Here is a 13100-nt window from a genome sequence, read left to right as displayed (position 1 = left end):
AGGAAGCAGCTGGAGATGGAGACAGGAATTTAGCTTAATCGTATTCAGAAAACAAAGAAGCAGAAATTAGAGCATCACTGGAGTCACTGAAAGTATTTTGAGCTGCCTTCTCGGAGTCTTAATAAAAGATGGATAAACAGGTTCCAAAAATATGTGAAACCACCACACCTAAACCCTAACCCATTCCTGGCATTAAAATGTTAAATTAAAACAAAATGTTCTCAAAGGCTTTGAAATGTTCAGTGATTATTTATAGGATGGTAGTGCCTTCAAGCCCAAACAAAATCATAACCCTACTGACCAAGCACGGTTCTTGCCATTTACACAGCCAGGGCTGCACTTCCAAAAACGTTACTGTACTGCATCTTTTAAAGCTGGGCTGCTGTTTGCAGTCACTTGAGACGGCTTTGGGGCCACTGACAAACTTTTAAACCCTTTCACCATTTATCATCTCCTTCTCCGACCCCTATTTCTTTCTAAATGCAGTTTTTCTGATGCTCAATGCATTTCCCAGCCTGTGTGGTGTAGTAGCAGCAGCAGCACGGGGCCTCCACTTGGTCCTTGATGGGGCTCGCAGCACTGATGAGGTGCTGGCACCACCTGGGCTCAATTCAGCAGGCACCTGCAGACTTTCTGCCCCCAAGGAGTGCCCACAATTGTGGGTAGAGATGGATTAAGCTGTGTCTCAGCCTCCAGAGGCTGCAAGACCTCAGGTTTGTTTCTAAAGTCTATCGCCATCTCCCCTACAAGTCATGAAAAACAGGGCTGAAATTTCTGCACACTAATTGGAGCATCCTGGGCCTGCGACTGAGTGTGGCCAACCCCTACAAACAGTAGAAAAAAGGCAGATTTCGGTTAATGCACCCCTGATATGCATTTCTTCTTGTTCTTAACATCTGCAAGTTACCACATCACCGTGCTTTGTGAACATGGCTGTGTACAAAATGTTTTTGTGTGTTTGTACTGGGGGTAAAGCATATGTGTATGGATACCAGCTAATGAAATTTCAGGTTGTACACCTCGGCAGGACAGCTCGGGTAGACATTTGGCAGAGAAGTGGTGTCCGAATGGCTGCAGATGGCAGGGACCTCTGGAGGCACCTGGTCCAGCCCCTGCCCAAGCAGGGACACCATGAGCAAGCTGCCCAGGACCGTCTCCAGGCAGCTTCTGAAGATCTGGGCATCATGACAGCTGTGAAGGTGTGACAGTCCATGAATACTGTGCTTTTTAAATCTGCGCAGATCATCTCTTCTTGGAGAAAGCCTCCACACAGATAAACCTCAAACCACATTAGAAAATTTATACATGGGGAAATTCTGTGTGAGTTCCCAGAATTTTTGCAAATGCAGTAAGGGTAAAGTAAAATAGTTGATTGGATTCATTTTACCCACTTAGCTCCAATGTGTGGGCAAAGGTTATTTTACCACAAGTATTTATCTTGCTGCTTATGAGTCAGCGCTGACTGTTGCCATATGACCAGAACAAATACATTCTCATAACTAGGAAATCATTAATAACCATTTTATCAGCCAGATGTCTAAAAAATCTCATTTGCAGTTCTAACGCATGTCCCCAGCACGAAGGGCTGCTGCGCTGAGTAGCCAACTCGCTCCCTGCACTTTCCCACTTCCTCTTTGTAAGAACTAGACAGACTGCTCAGCGCATTTCATGCTGGCATCAAAAACCCAGAGCAGAGGGCGAGGAGGTTGCTGCAAGTCCCACAGGGCCTCGGTGATGCTTGTGGGCTTGGTGTTGGCTGTGACTGTCAGGTGGGAGCCATGCATGCCTACCTCAGACTTCAGTAACCTGCCTCATGTAGGCTCACTGTGGCTACTGCTTTGCCTATTTGGGTTGCAAGCAGAGGCTGCTCCAATGTATGCCCGTCCCTGCCAGGGCGAGGGGAGGTCTGGGGTCTGCAGGAACGGCTGCAGCCAGCACTGCTCACCATGCAGCCCCGCTGGACATCAGCACCTGCAATGGCAGTCCCGAGCGTCAGCTGGGGCCAGGATCTGTTTTCCTTTCAAGCAGTTCTCCAAAACAAATAAATAAGCAAAGCTTGAAAGATGGTGTCATCAGAAACCGTCCTGAAACAGATAGCGAAAAGTTTTCTTCCTGATGCATGAAAAGTCAATTAGCGTGTTACTAAATACATGCCAGGAGAGATCATCATCATAGGAACAATCAGGTCATTTGAATAGCCAAATTTGCTTTTATGCCGTATTTGTTTACCTTGTAGGATGTATCCGTGATATGCATGTAAATGTCAAAGTCTACTTCTTGTTAAGCGTAGTAATCCCTCCTCCCCTCAGCTATCGGTGTGGTTCCTTGTTTGTACCTGTCAAGGGCTGCAGGAGCCTACAACTGTTGGTTTAAGCAAATAGGTAGCTCTTTGCCAACAGGAATATCCTGTTCGGTGGCACTCTCGAAGGAGCCAGTTATATAAACTTAGCTGTCTGCTGTCACAGCAGGCGCTCAGCGAAAAAGCCAAGAGGCATTGCACGTAGTGGAGCCCCTCACTGGAAATGTCACGATTTGTCCAAGCAGAGACACCTGATTATTCTCTATCAGCATGAGATTAACTCCCAGGTACCTGCCAGCAGCAGGGGAAGCCCCTCTGAGTGCAAAGAGGCCAGCAACATGCGACAGCATCCACTCTTGGCCAAACACGAGGCCTTGACACAGCTGGTTCTCTCTCTAGCTGCAGTCTGCCAGGGAAACGGGCAAAGGCATAAGCGTGGTCCCAGCCATTACGCTCAGTCCTATGCCAAGCAGGCTTCAGTCTAAACATGCAAAGTGAGTGGGAATAGGGAAGTGATCTTTGTTCCTCTGCTAGATGTAGGAAACTGAAACACAGGGAAATTCTGGCAGCGCTTCAGCAAGGTGCTTAAGCCTGCATTTAATTTTTAAGCTGACATGCGTGGGTGGGATCTGGCTCCATGAAGTCAAAGGCAAAACTCACATGAAGTTGAATTTTGCCTTCTCTGACTATGAAAGTGTTTTGGGAGGGAAATAGCTTGCCTAAGGTCACACTGGGAGTCTGTGGCAGAGCTGGGAACTGACGCCAGGTCTCCGCAGTCCCACATTAGTGTCTTAACCTGTTTTTCACTTACTGCACACTTCCTCTCCTTGGACATACACACCAGGTATCTTTGAGTCACTACAAGCCTGTCACTTTGTTTTAGTCAGTTTTGGAGGGCTAAGATGAAGATACAGCTTTTATTTCATCCTCCAGGCGATGGCTAGATGAGATGCAAACAAACAAACAACAACAACAACAACAAAAAACACTAAATACAAGGTCATGGAGAGTCCTGTAGCATGATGTATACCGCTGCAGAATTTCCCACCTGGCATATCGGTGAAGCGTACAGCTAAGAGTTACAGTGTGGCATCGGTTTATGCAGCCATAGTGTTGCTGTTTTGAGCTTCTTTCCCAATTTTCTAAATCCGGAAGGGGCAGCTGTGTTGCACTATGTTGATCTGCATGGGATTGCTCAGGAACGTCTCCAGCACCGGCTGCACCTTGCAACCCTTGCAACTGCTAGTGCTTGAGAGCTGCTGTTTGGCCCTGCTAGTGGTGCAGATCACGAGCTCAGAGCTCCCCAGGGCCAACGTTAGCTCAAATGCTGACTTTAAGGTGCTGCCTCATTGTCCTCAGGCGTTTCCTTTTTTTTTTTTTCATTTTATTTTATTATTTTTTATTTTTATATTATTGTTATTATTATTTCAGTGTAAGGAAGTGACCGGCAGCCAGCAGCCCTCACGGGGGCACTGCACAGCAATTAATCACGGGCCCCACCAGCTGGCGGCTGTGTTGCTTTACTCTGTCAGCAGAAAGAGACTTTTGGGGGTGAAGCTTGCACCTACTCGACAGCCCACTTCTGGAATATCTCAATATTGCTAAGCCAGACAGATGTGAATGCAAAATGCTGTCTGATCTGTTAATTCTTGCTAAAAGGCTTTCATCCAGCCTCCAAGTACCAGCAAGTGGTACCGCATATTAATGCCTTCTTTCATGTTCTAGCAGCAAGACTTCACGTTCTTTTCCTTATACAAAATATTAGCATTAAAAGAAAAAGAAAAAGAAAAAAAAACCTACCACAGAAACACACACACACAAACAACAACAACAACAAAAAAACACAAACCCAACCAACAAACAAAAACCCACACACAACTCAACAGCCCAAACATCTGGAAAAACGATTATTCTCAGCATTCAATTAGTACTGCGGTTATTCACTCCCAAAAATCAGCATATGGGTTTTCCCACCTAGGAGAAAGGCAATAACTCTTGTTTGTTGCTGAAGCTTCAGATGGGCCAAACTCTGCTCACGTGTCCCGTAGGAACCAGGGGCAGCTGTGTCTCTGTAGGGCCTGATTCAGCCAGGTAATAAAACATGTGAGCAGTCCCTGAGGCGTGATGAACAAACCCTGGGTTACACACATGCCTGCCAAAAACAGAACGCGAGGAGGAACACAAACACAGCTGAAGGTTTTCACGAGTGACTAATGGTTTTGGATGTCTTCAGGACTGGAGATGCTGTGAGGTATGTGCAGTATGTGCAGTTACGAGGGTGGCCAATTGCTCTGCCTCTGGAAACCCAGGGCTCTTTATCAGGCTACCTCCACACGTCAGAGCAGAGCCGTGGCCACTTCTTTCCGAAATGCGGGCAGCAAACCACTCTTGAAAAGGAAAGGGATGAGTCCACTTCCTCCAACGTGAGCATGCAACGTGCTCACTGTGCCATAGGACTTCCTCCAAATCCCTACCCAGGAGGCATGCCAGTGGCTGGCTGCCCGTCAGCCCTGAGGGTGGGCTTCTCTGCTGGACGGGGGCAGCCTCGAGGGGACAGGGCTCTCACTTGTGGACACCACCAGGTGTCAAATCCAACCATCCCCAAAGCACCTGCCATGGCCCCATGCAGCAGGGTAATGTATGTCGGGGGGGGACACAGCCGCACCAAGATCGCATTTGATCGTATTTTTCCCTGCTCATGTGTATGTGGAAAGACACAGCATTGCAAAAAACAGTGTTTAATTACAGGGCACAAAGCCCTTCCAAAAGGAGAGCTTAACTTTTTTTTTTTTTTTTTTCTCTGCCAAGAACATATGTATTTTGTATAGATTTAATTACTTGATACAAGAAAGGAAAGAAGATTTGCCCAGATACTACGACGATGAGTGCCATATAGATGCCTATAAATAAATAAAAACACAGAGCAAAAACAGACATCTGTAACAGAGTATGAAAGAAAAAAAAAACAAAACACCCAACAACAACAAAACCAACACACACAAACAGAGAAACACCCAACAAAAACAAACCAAACAAAGAAACCTGCCTGGAGTTTTGTACAGTCCATCACTTTAGAGAAACAAAAGCTCACCACAGCCTCTTTTTGACACTGTGATTTTAGGATCCAGTTCTCTTTTGGACTTGTTCCTTCCGTCACCTCCAAGTATCACAAGGTGGGCACGTCTTTATTTGCATTCTCCAGTCTCTCCTTCCTGCTGCCGCTGTGATTCCTCACCACCTGAGAACTTGTTTGTGCATACTAAGTAATGAGGATCCAGAGCACTGGGAACCTCTTGAACTTTTATGTCATTTGAATTCGAAGAAAAATTTGAGCTTTCACACACACCCCAAGTTGAAAATCCTGTCTGTGTTATACGATTTCCTCACTGCAACAAAGGGAACAAGATGAAACCCTACAGGGGCTTGAACGTGTGACCGGCTTTTTCACTGCATCCAGCAGACATGGGGAGCACCTGCCAAGCTGCTGAGTGAGGCCCCCTTCCTACCAGATTTCCAACTCCTCTCTTCATGTTTTTGAGTCCTTCATCTCGATTCCTCTGTCCAGCAATGCGTTTTGTCACTTCACATAATCCACAGGATGCCAAGGGCTGGCTCTTCGTGAACAACACCCAGCCGTGAAGTGAAAGCTCTGACTCCCAAACAAAAGCATTATCTTGGCTCGGCAGCACAACTGCAAATTCCCTTGCACTAAACTGGCAAGGCAAAATGCAGAGAGAGAGAAAGAAAAAGATGAGAGCTGGAACAACAACAGCAGACCCAGTGCACTTCAAAGAATCATCATCTGCTCCAGCTCAAAACAGCTCTGGTTTTGATTCATTTATATACGAAGGGGGAGGAAATCAGAACAGCTGTCGCTCCATTATTCCCTCTAGCATTACCGAGCCATTTCATCTGTCTGCAAATTTTCTTCCTCCCAACTCCTCTCCTGTTTTCACATCCTTCTCTCAGGAGCCTTGCCCTCAGAGCCCCGCGTGCCGCCAGCCACCAGCATCTTGCTGAGTGCTTGCTGTGTGTCCGCCTCTGAAAAGAGAGACGGCGGTGCGGGCACAGCGTCACTGCATCTGTCCCGGGAGGTTTGTCTTCCTGCTGCCACATCGCTTCCAGTGCGAAGTAGCAGACTGGGACAGACGACCGAGCAATCTGCAGAGAGACTTCCCCACACTGGAGGAAACTCGTGCCTCAAGTTTTCTGCACGACGTACGCAAAGTGGATGGAGAGCTGCCTTTTCTGCCTTGTGTGCTGCTGTGCTCCCCAAGGAGTATGTGTCCACGGATAGTCAATACTTATTCAAATGACTAACTTGGGCAAAGTTATTAAATGTAAACTCTGTCATCTTTTGTTCAGCACAGAACAAAATGCTGGGTGAAGCCAGCCAGACAAAACCTCTGGCTTACCCAGCGGTTTGGGCAATACATGAATCGTTCCTCTGCTCTCTATACTCCGATACCTCTCCTCCCGCACTCCTTTACCTCATTCACACATAGCTTCCAGTTTTGGACCCTGAAGATTCAGATCTTAAATTTTTCAAAGTGCTGCCTATTTTTATAATGCTTTGGATTTGCCTATGCGGTTCATTTGCTTAGCCCCAAATCAGCATAAACCAAAACCTCATCCCACCAAGGGGATTTACCTGTAACCATCAGAATTTGGTTTGCTAATGAGGCAGTCGGATTCCCAGACAGCTATGGTTCACCTTGATCGCTTCTTAGAAAGCTCATTCTGTCACCTGGAGTGGATTTCAGTACCCGGTACGAAGGGAAGCTAGTTTTTTGACACTTGCCCTTCAAAATCCAAGACACCCTTCAAAATCCAAGACACAACAGGGAAAGACACACAGAAAAAAGAAAAAAGAAAAAAAAAAAAAGGTGCTGGAAATGTAATCCAGAGAAAAAGCTGGAGTTAATATCAGAAAGGTTAGATATGCACCAATGAACACTGCTGCAGTCAGCTTCCCTTTCCATGTAACAATAAATGAGAACAAATAGACAAACCCAAGAATTACTAACTATGCCTCAGTAATAAATGTGTGTTAAGTAAATAATGAGTTATTCAAGCCCATGTGGATGTGCAGGTACATGAGGGGGGAGGTGTTTTAACCAATGGAATCACATCTTGCGAAGATTCAAAGACCCAGTGAAAATTATGAGAAGTGGGGGGGGTTGTTTGTTTGTTTGCTTTGTTTTGAATAAAATGTGAAGAATTGCTCAGCCTTAAACAAGAAAACACCGATGGACGAGGGCTTCTCAAATGTTCTGGTGATGAAAAAAAAAAATAAAAAAAATAGTAGGCCAAAACATCTTTTAAATATTGACTGAAATATCATATTAGGCTAATTTCTCCTGGCATTCTTCCAGTGTACAGTAGACGAGATGAACTCATCCATATGTAAAAATGCACATATGTAAAAAGTTCGTATTTACTTTCTCTTCCCAAATTCATTAAAAAGTACAACTGAAGCATAATGTTTCCAGCCTTTGGCAGTAAACAACAAAATCAGGGACAATTGAGAGCAGGAGCATACATCCTTTCCCTCTCTCGTGCTTACAGTACGTAGAAAAGAGGAAATGGTAGGAATCTGGAAGGTGGCAGCCTCAGAAACTGAAGGAAGGAAATACTTTCTTCTCCTCTACCCCCACCTTTATTTTTAGGCTAGCACATAACTAACTGTGAAACTGCTTGCCACAAAGGCTCTCTGAAGCCAGGAGCTCAGCACGGCACCAGAGGGGATCAAATATTTATTAAGTAGAATCTGCAGAGCTACAACAGCAAGTAGCACAAAGCAAACATGGGGTTGACAGGGATCTACGGTCCTCAAGCTTCTGAGCCTGAACAAACCTGTAATCTTCAGGGCTTGGGAGGGAATTTTCTGGGGAGAACGAGGAGGGGTTACCCCTTAGCTGTCCCTGTCAGGGTAACCCTGCCTCACTGTTAGGTTTCTGGCCAGCGGCTGAGGCAGGACACCCGCGGCCAGGCTTGGCTGGGCACCGCTCTGCCCTCTGCTCCTCGACAACAGGGCTAAAGGGAACCCGTCGCCCCGACCATAGCAATTAGCGAGCTAGTCTCTTTGCATACGAAGCCTTGCCAGTAAGTTTTACATTGTGAACATGGGAACTTTGTCAAAGCAAATGTTGGCTAGAAGGTGTTTACAGAAGGAAGGTAGTAAAACATCTTTGACAGGTGACAGGAACATTATAATATTCTCTAAGGCTGAAGAGAGCACGAGCAATTACTGGGGAGCCAGGAAGACTGAAAGCAGCGAAATATTTTGCTTTCCACTGGAAAATTTCTTGATCTTTGGTAATACAAATAATAACCCGTTGCACGGCCAACAAACTCGGCCATTCCTTGTTGGGCGGGGGAGCCTGTTGCTGAAATAGTGTGATGCAGGAACTGGGAAAGGACAGCCAAACCTAGTGCATCCCACTGCAAAGACAAACACTTCCCTTTGGGTAGCCTCTTTGAGTAGCCAACAGCATTATTGACTCAGTATGTCTGGAGCCTAAACACAGAACAAGATCTCATCCAGAGCTTAGAAAGTGAATTCCAACATGCTTCAGTAATCGCCGTCAGTGTTGCCCCAGTAGTTTATCTACATATTAACGTACAATATTCATTTTATCAGAAAAGGGGAACATAACGATGACGGATGCTAGGCCCCAAGGAGACCATTCTGATGGAATATCCTAGCAGAAATCTGGACATCAAACAGCACTGACGCCCATGGCGCCCTCCCAGGGGCCCAGTGTGCAAACCAAACTCATGCAGGAACCTCGAGAAATGCTTTTTTGTATGTGTGAGCAACGTCTCCTCTGCATGGTAGGAAGCACATGGCTGGCACAGGCAGGCAGGTGGCAAAAGCCTGGGGAGACAAGTTTTTCCACGTGGCAACTGCAAGCCTGCTTCCCAGAGCCAGTGCTGTCAATTATCCTTCCTTCCCATGGCTTTCTAGGGGTGGGAGGACGAAGCAGACCTGACGCTCTGCTCCTGCCAGCCACGAAGGCACTCACAAAAGGATGTATGCCCACAGACATCACGCACCATCAGGGAAATGTCCAGTAAATAAACTTCTGTGCTGCTGGTGCAATGTTGTGGACAGTGGGGGAAATCCTTCTGGACAACTGTGGGATATCTGTTTCTAAAATGAAGGGTCTTCAGCCAACTGGTACAGGGCAGCTCTATCATTTTGTTGAATAAAGACGGAAAGTGTAATAGCAGAGAACTTGAATGGCAAGATTTAAGCAAGCCTTAGCTTGTGCTTGATAAACAAGCACGCTGTACCCTGAGTAAAACCATGCAAAACTTTTTTAGAGTTGCAGCTAGATTGCTGAGGTGATAGCAGCACATGATTACGCTTCTGCTCATACAAGCTCCTGAGTGAAAGGAGCTCGGTGTTTTAACTTCTTGTTAACAAACGTGTCACAATGTTTTTGACATGTGAGAACGACTGTCTCTGTTACAAGCGGAGCCACAGCTTCCACAGTTCAGAAAGCATCACCGAAGGGAGAAGGTCCGGCTGCCAGGTACCTTTCGGGAGCAGCTGCTATGGCCACTCATCTTCCGTAAAACCTAGGGCACTCATACTCTAAATATAGATCAAACATTCATAAAGCACAACCCACTTTTTCCCCTCCTGTCTTTCACACAATTAAGGTTCCAGCCCTGAGGGCTCACAGGTAAGCATCCAAAGGTGAAAAGGAGTCTAACAGATACCTATCTGCAGCCAGGGTGGAGAACAAGGCTGTGGAACCACCACCACCACCCACTTCCATGCCGCAGAGACGACTTCTGCACTTGGTGGCAAGGCCCTCAGTGGTAATGGAAACGTCCCCCAGTAATTCACCATGGGAGAGGAGGGCAGACAACGAAACGTGAGTCATCCAGGTGTAGTGCAGACAGGGGAATGTGGGTGTGTTACCCTGTGGCTCGAAGCCAATGTGACCTCAATTAAATTTCGGTGAATGATGGGCCTTCCTCTCTTGTATGCACATACTGCTCTCCTTGGTCTCCAAAGATATACCCACTGATCCTACACACAGATGCGTAATCCGGGCAGCTTTCCTGGCAAGTACAGGTCAACATGCGCTGTTGTTGTTCGTGCTGGTGGTAGTGGTGGTGCTCCTCTTCCTCTCCAAGCAAGTTTCGATCACCGTGCCTTCTGCTATTCCTCCAACAAACGCTCCTGCCGCATCCAGACCCTTCCCAGACCCGAGCATCATGAATATCAATCTGTGCAAGCTGTACACATTTGCAACATGTTCTTGTTCTCCTGGTGTTCTCCTGACACAATCGGGTTGGACACAGGGAGGAGGGAAGCCCAGGAAGGAACATGGTGTGCAATGGGTTTAATTTGGAAATTCTTGCACTCAGATGCCGTTAAAGCGCTTGCCAGCGACTTCAATGGGAGCAGGCTAGCTCTAACGACTAGCACACTCCCATAGGAAACCTGTGTAAACTAATTCAGTCGAACCGTTAGCACTTGGGGTGATTAACCGCAGGAGTCTCTGATCTCCCCTTATTAAAGAGAAGGGGAATGAAATTCACTGATTCATATCAGCTTAATATAAATCCCTGCGAGATTCGCAGTTGACTTCAGCAGTGGCAGGGGTTGGTAAACTCCATGGGGGGAAAAGCAAATCTTTTCAAAGCACAGTTCCATGTGACAGGGGAAAGCTGAAGGCATTTGTGCTGGGTTGCATGCAGCAAACGAGTTTAAAGTGCACGAAGCTTCCAGCCCTGCGGTGCGCAGCAGACAAGTGCACAGAAGCGCTGCGGCTCTGAGCAGGTTTTTGTTCCGATGCCACTTTTGAACACTTGGCACCCAGTAGGCAGACATGTGTCATCTTGTTTAAAACAGCTCCATCTTCACACGTTAAACGTGCTCAAGAGAGAGATTTGGGCGAGGGGTGAGCAGAATTAAGGATGGCTGCAGTTCGACTGCAGAGATCATTCTCTGCCCGGGGAGCTTTTCCCTTCCGTAGCTAAAGTCATGCTCCGGGGCAGCTCCAGAGGTGCTCACCCTATGTCAGAGAGGCCACCCCTAATAAACCCAGCTTCCAGACGCCAAAGCCTGAGCAAAGTAGCACATGAACATAACTTTAGTAATGCTAAACAAATCCCGTTTTTCAAGACACCCTTACAAGACTGCTTGGTGTTTTACATACGCTTTACTAGATACGGCTTTTGATTTATGTGTTGCTCCACTGCATCCATTTATGATCTTGCACCTAAGTGCAGTTCCAGGAGGACAGACACAATGAAACAGGTGGCGAACAGGACGTGCTATTTGTAGCTCTACCTATGTGAGCAGAGCACAACTGGTACAACTGCTCGCTTCAGTATTTCCCCCAGAGACCTCCTTAAGAACAAGCACTGCCTCTCCCGGGCTGCATACTGTGCAGCAAAAATCGACTGTTGGCTCCTGTCCTGAAAGTATAGGAATAACATTTTGGAAATGGTTAAAGGAACAGCTGCATTTCTTTTTAAATACCAAGCTACAACTGTGTCTGTTTAGCTCTGGAAAGAAAGTCATACATGAGGACAGCTTAGTTAGGAGCAGGGGGAAAAAAAAATCACGTGGGAGAAGAGAACAAAGCCCCATTTCAAGAACGCTGTTGTCTGTGTGACTATAAACCTAGGGTCTATAAAACCATCAAAGAGAAACTGAAGTTGGCATTAACAGATACAGATTACTAAATGCTAGAGCACCTCGTAAAATTCTTAAGGTTTTATAATGACAGCACACGGGGAACACAAAACCAAACCAAACCAAAACGAACCCATCAAGTTTCTCAAATGAAATCTGCAAATTTCAATGCATATGGATGTGTTAGGACATAAACCTTGCACAGATTTAGGTCATCCTGAACGGCAGTCCTACAAAGGTGATCCTACAGCTACCCAAGCGTGTACCAGCATTAGAGACAGAACACTCCAGGTCAGCTACAACACTGACCTCAGATGTCTTCCCTAGGATCCACGTCCAAAGCAACAGAAAAATGTCAGAAATTACTGTTTTTAAGTTTCCACATGAAAAAAAAGCTTCAGGATGACTCATAACTTTAATTCAGCTTTAAATAGCTGATATTTGCAAACCAAACAAGACATGCCCTGCTCCCCATGTTACCTACGAACCAAACCAACTAAGATAGCTTCAGGTGAACAAAGCCTGCCTAGGAGATAAGGGGTGAGAAATAGTTTTAGCATCGTTATGGGACTTAGATAGCTTTAGAAAGAAAAGGTGCCAGTCACCACAAAAAGAACACAAGAAAATGTGGAATTTGATGGGACATTTGGAACAAGAAGTTGATATTACAACTCCTGCTTTAACTGCTGCAAAAATATGAATGGCTCTTGCCTGTAATTTATTTTCCATGGTCAGCTTTATTCAGCATTATATATATATACACACAGATTCCTGGCTGACGGACATTTTAAAATAGAGGGGGAAGAATCACTTCTGCCTTCTCTTTACAAAGAGTAGTTAGAAAAGCATGTCCTATTCAGCGAGTATTCATGTTGAAATCATCTTATTGCTACATGTTTGTAAAGAAAGTAGAGCAACAAGGTCCCTAAGGACAACTACAACAAAAGTGCTAACTACCCAAGCCATGCAATGGGCTCACTGCATCGACTGCAGAAAAGCAAGTGCAGTTGAAGGTACACTGGAGAATTGGCAGCAACGCGTCCCAAATGTGTATCTAGATTCTGCATGGTCAACATCCCCAAGTTACATATGTATACCAGGACTCCTACAGGAATTTTGGCTCTTCACATACCGTTG

Source organism: Cygnus atratus, chromosome Z (genome assembly GCF_013377495.2).
Source record: "Cygnus atratus isolate AKBS03 ecotype Queensland, Australia chromosome Z, CAtr_DNAZoo_HiC_assembly, whole genome shotgun sequence".
NCBI lineage: Eukaryota > Metazoa > Chordata > Aves > Anseriformes > Anatidae > Cygnus > Cygnus atratus.
The sequence above is the reverse complement of the archived record's forward strand: the minus strand, read 5'-3'. Positions refer to the sequence as shown.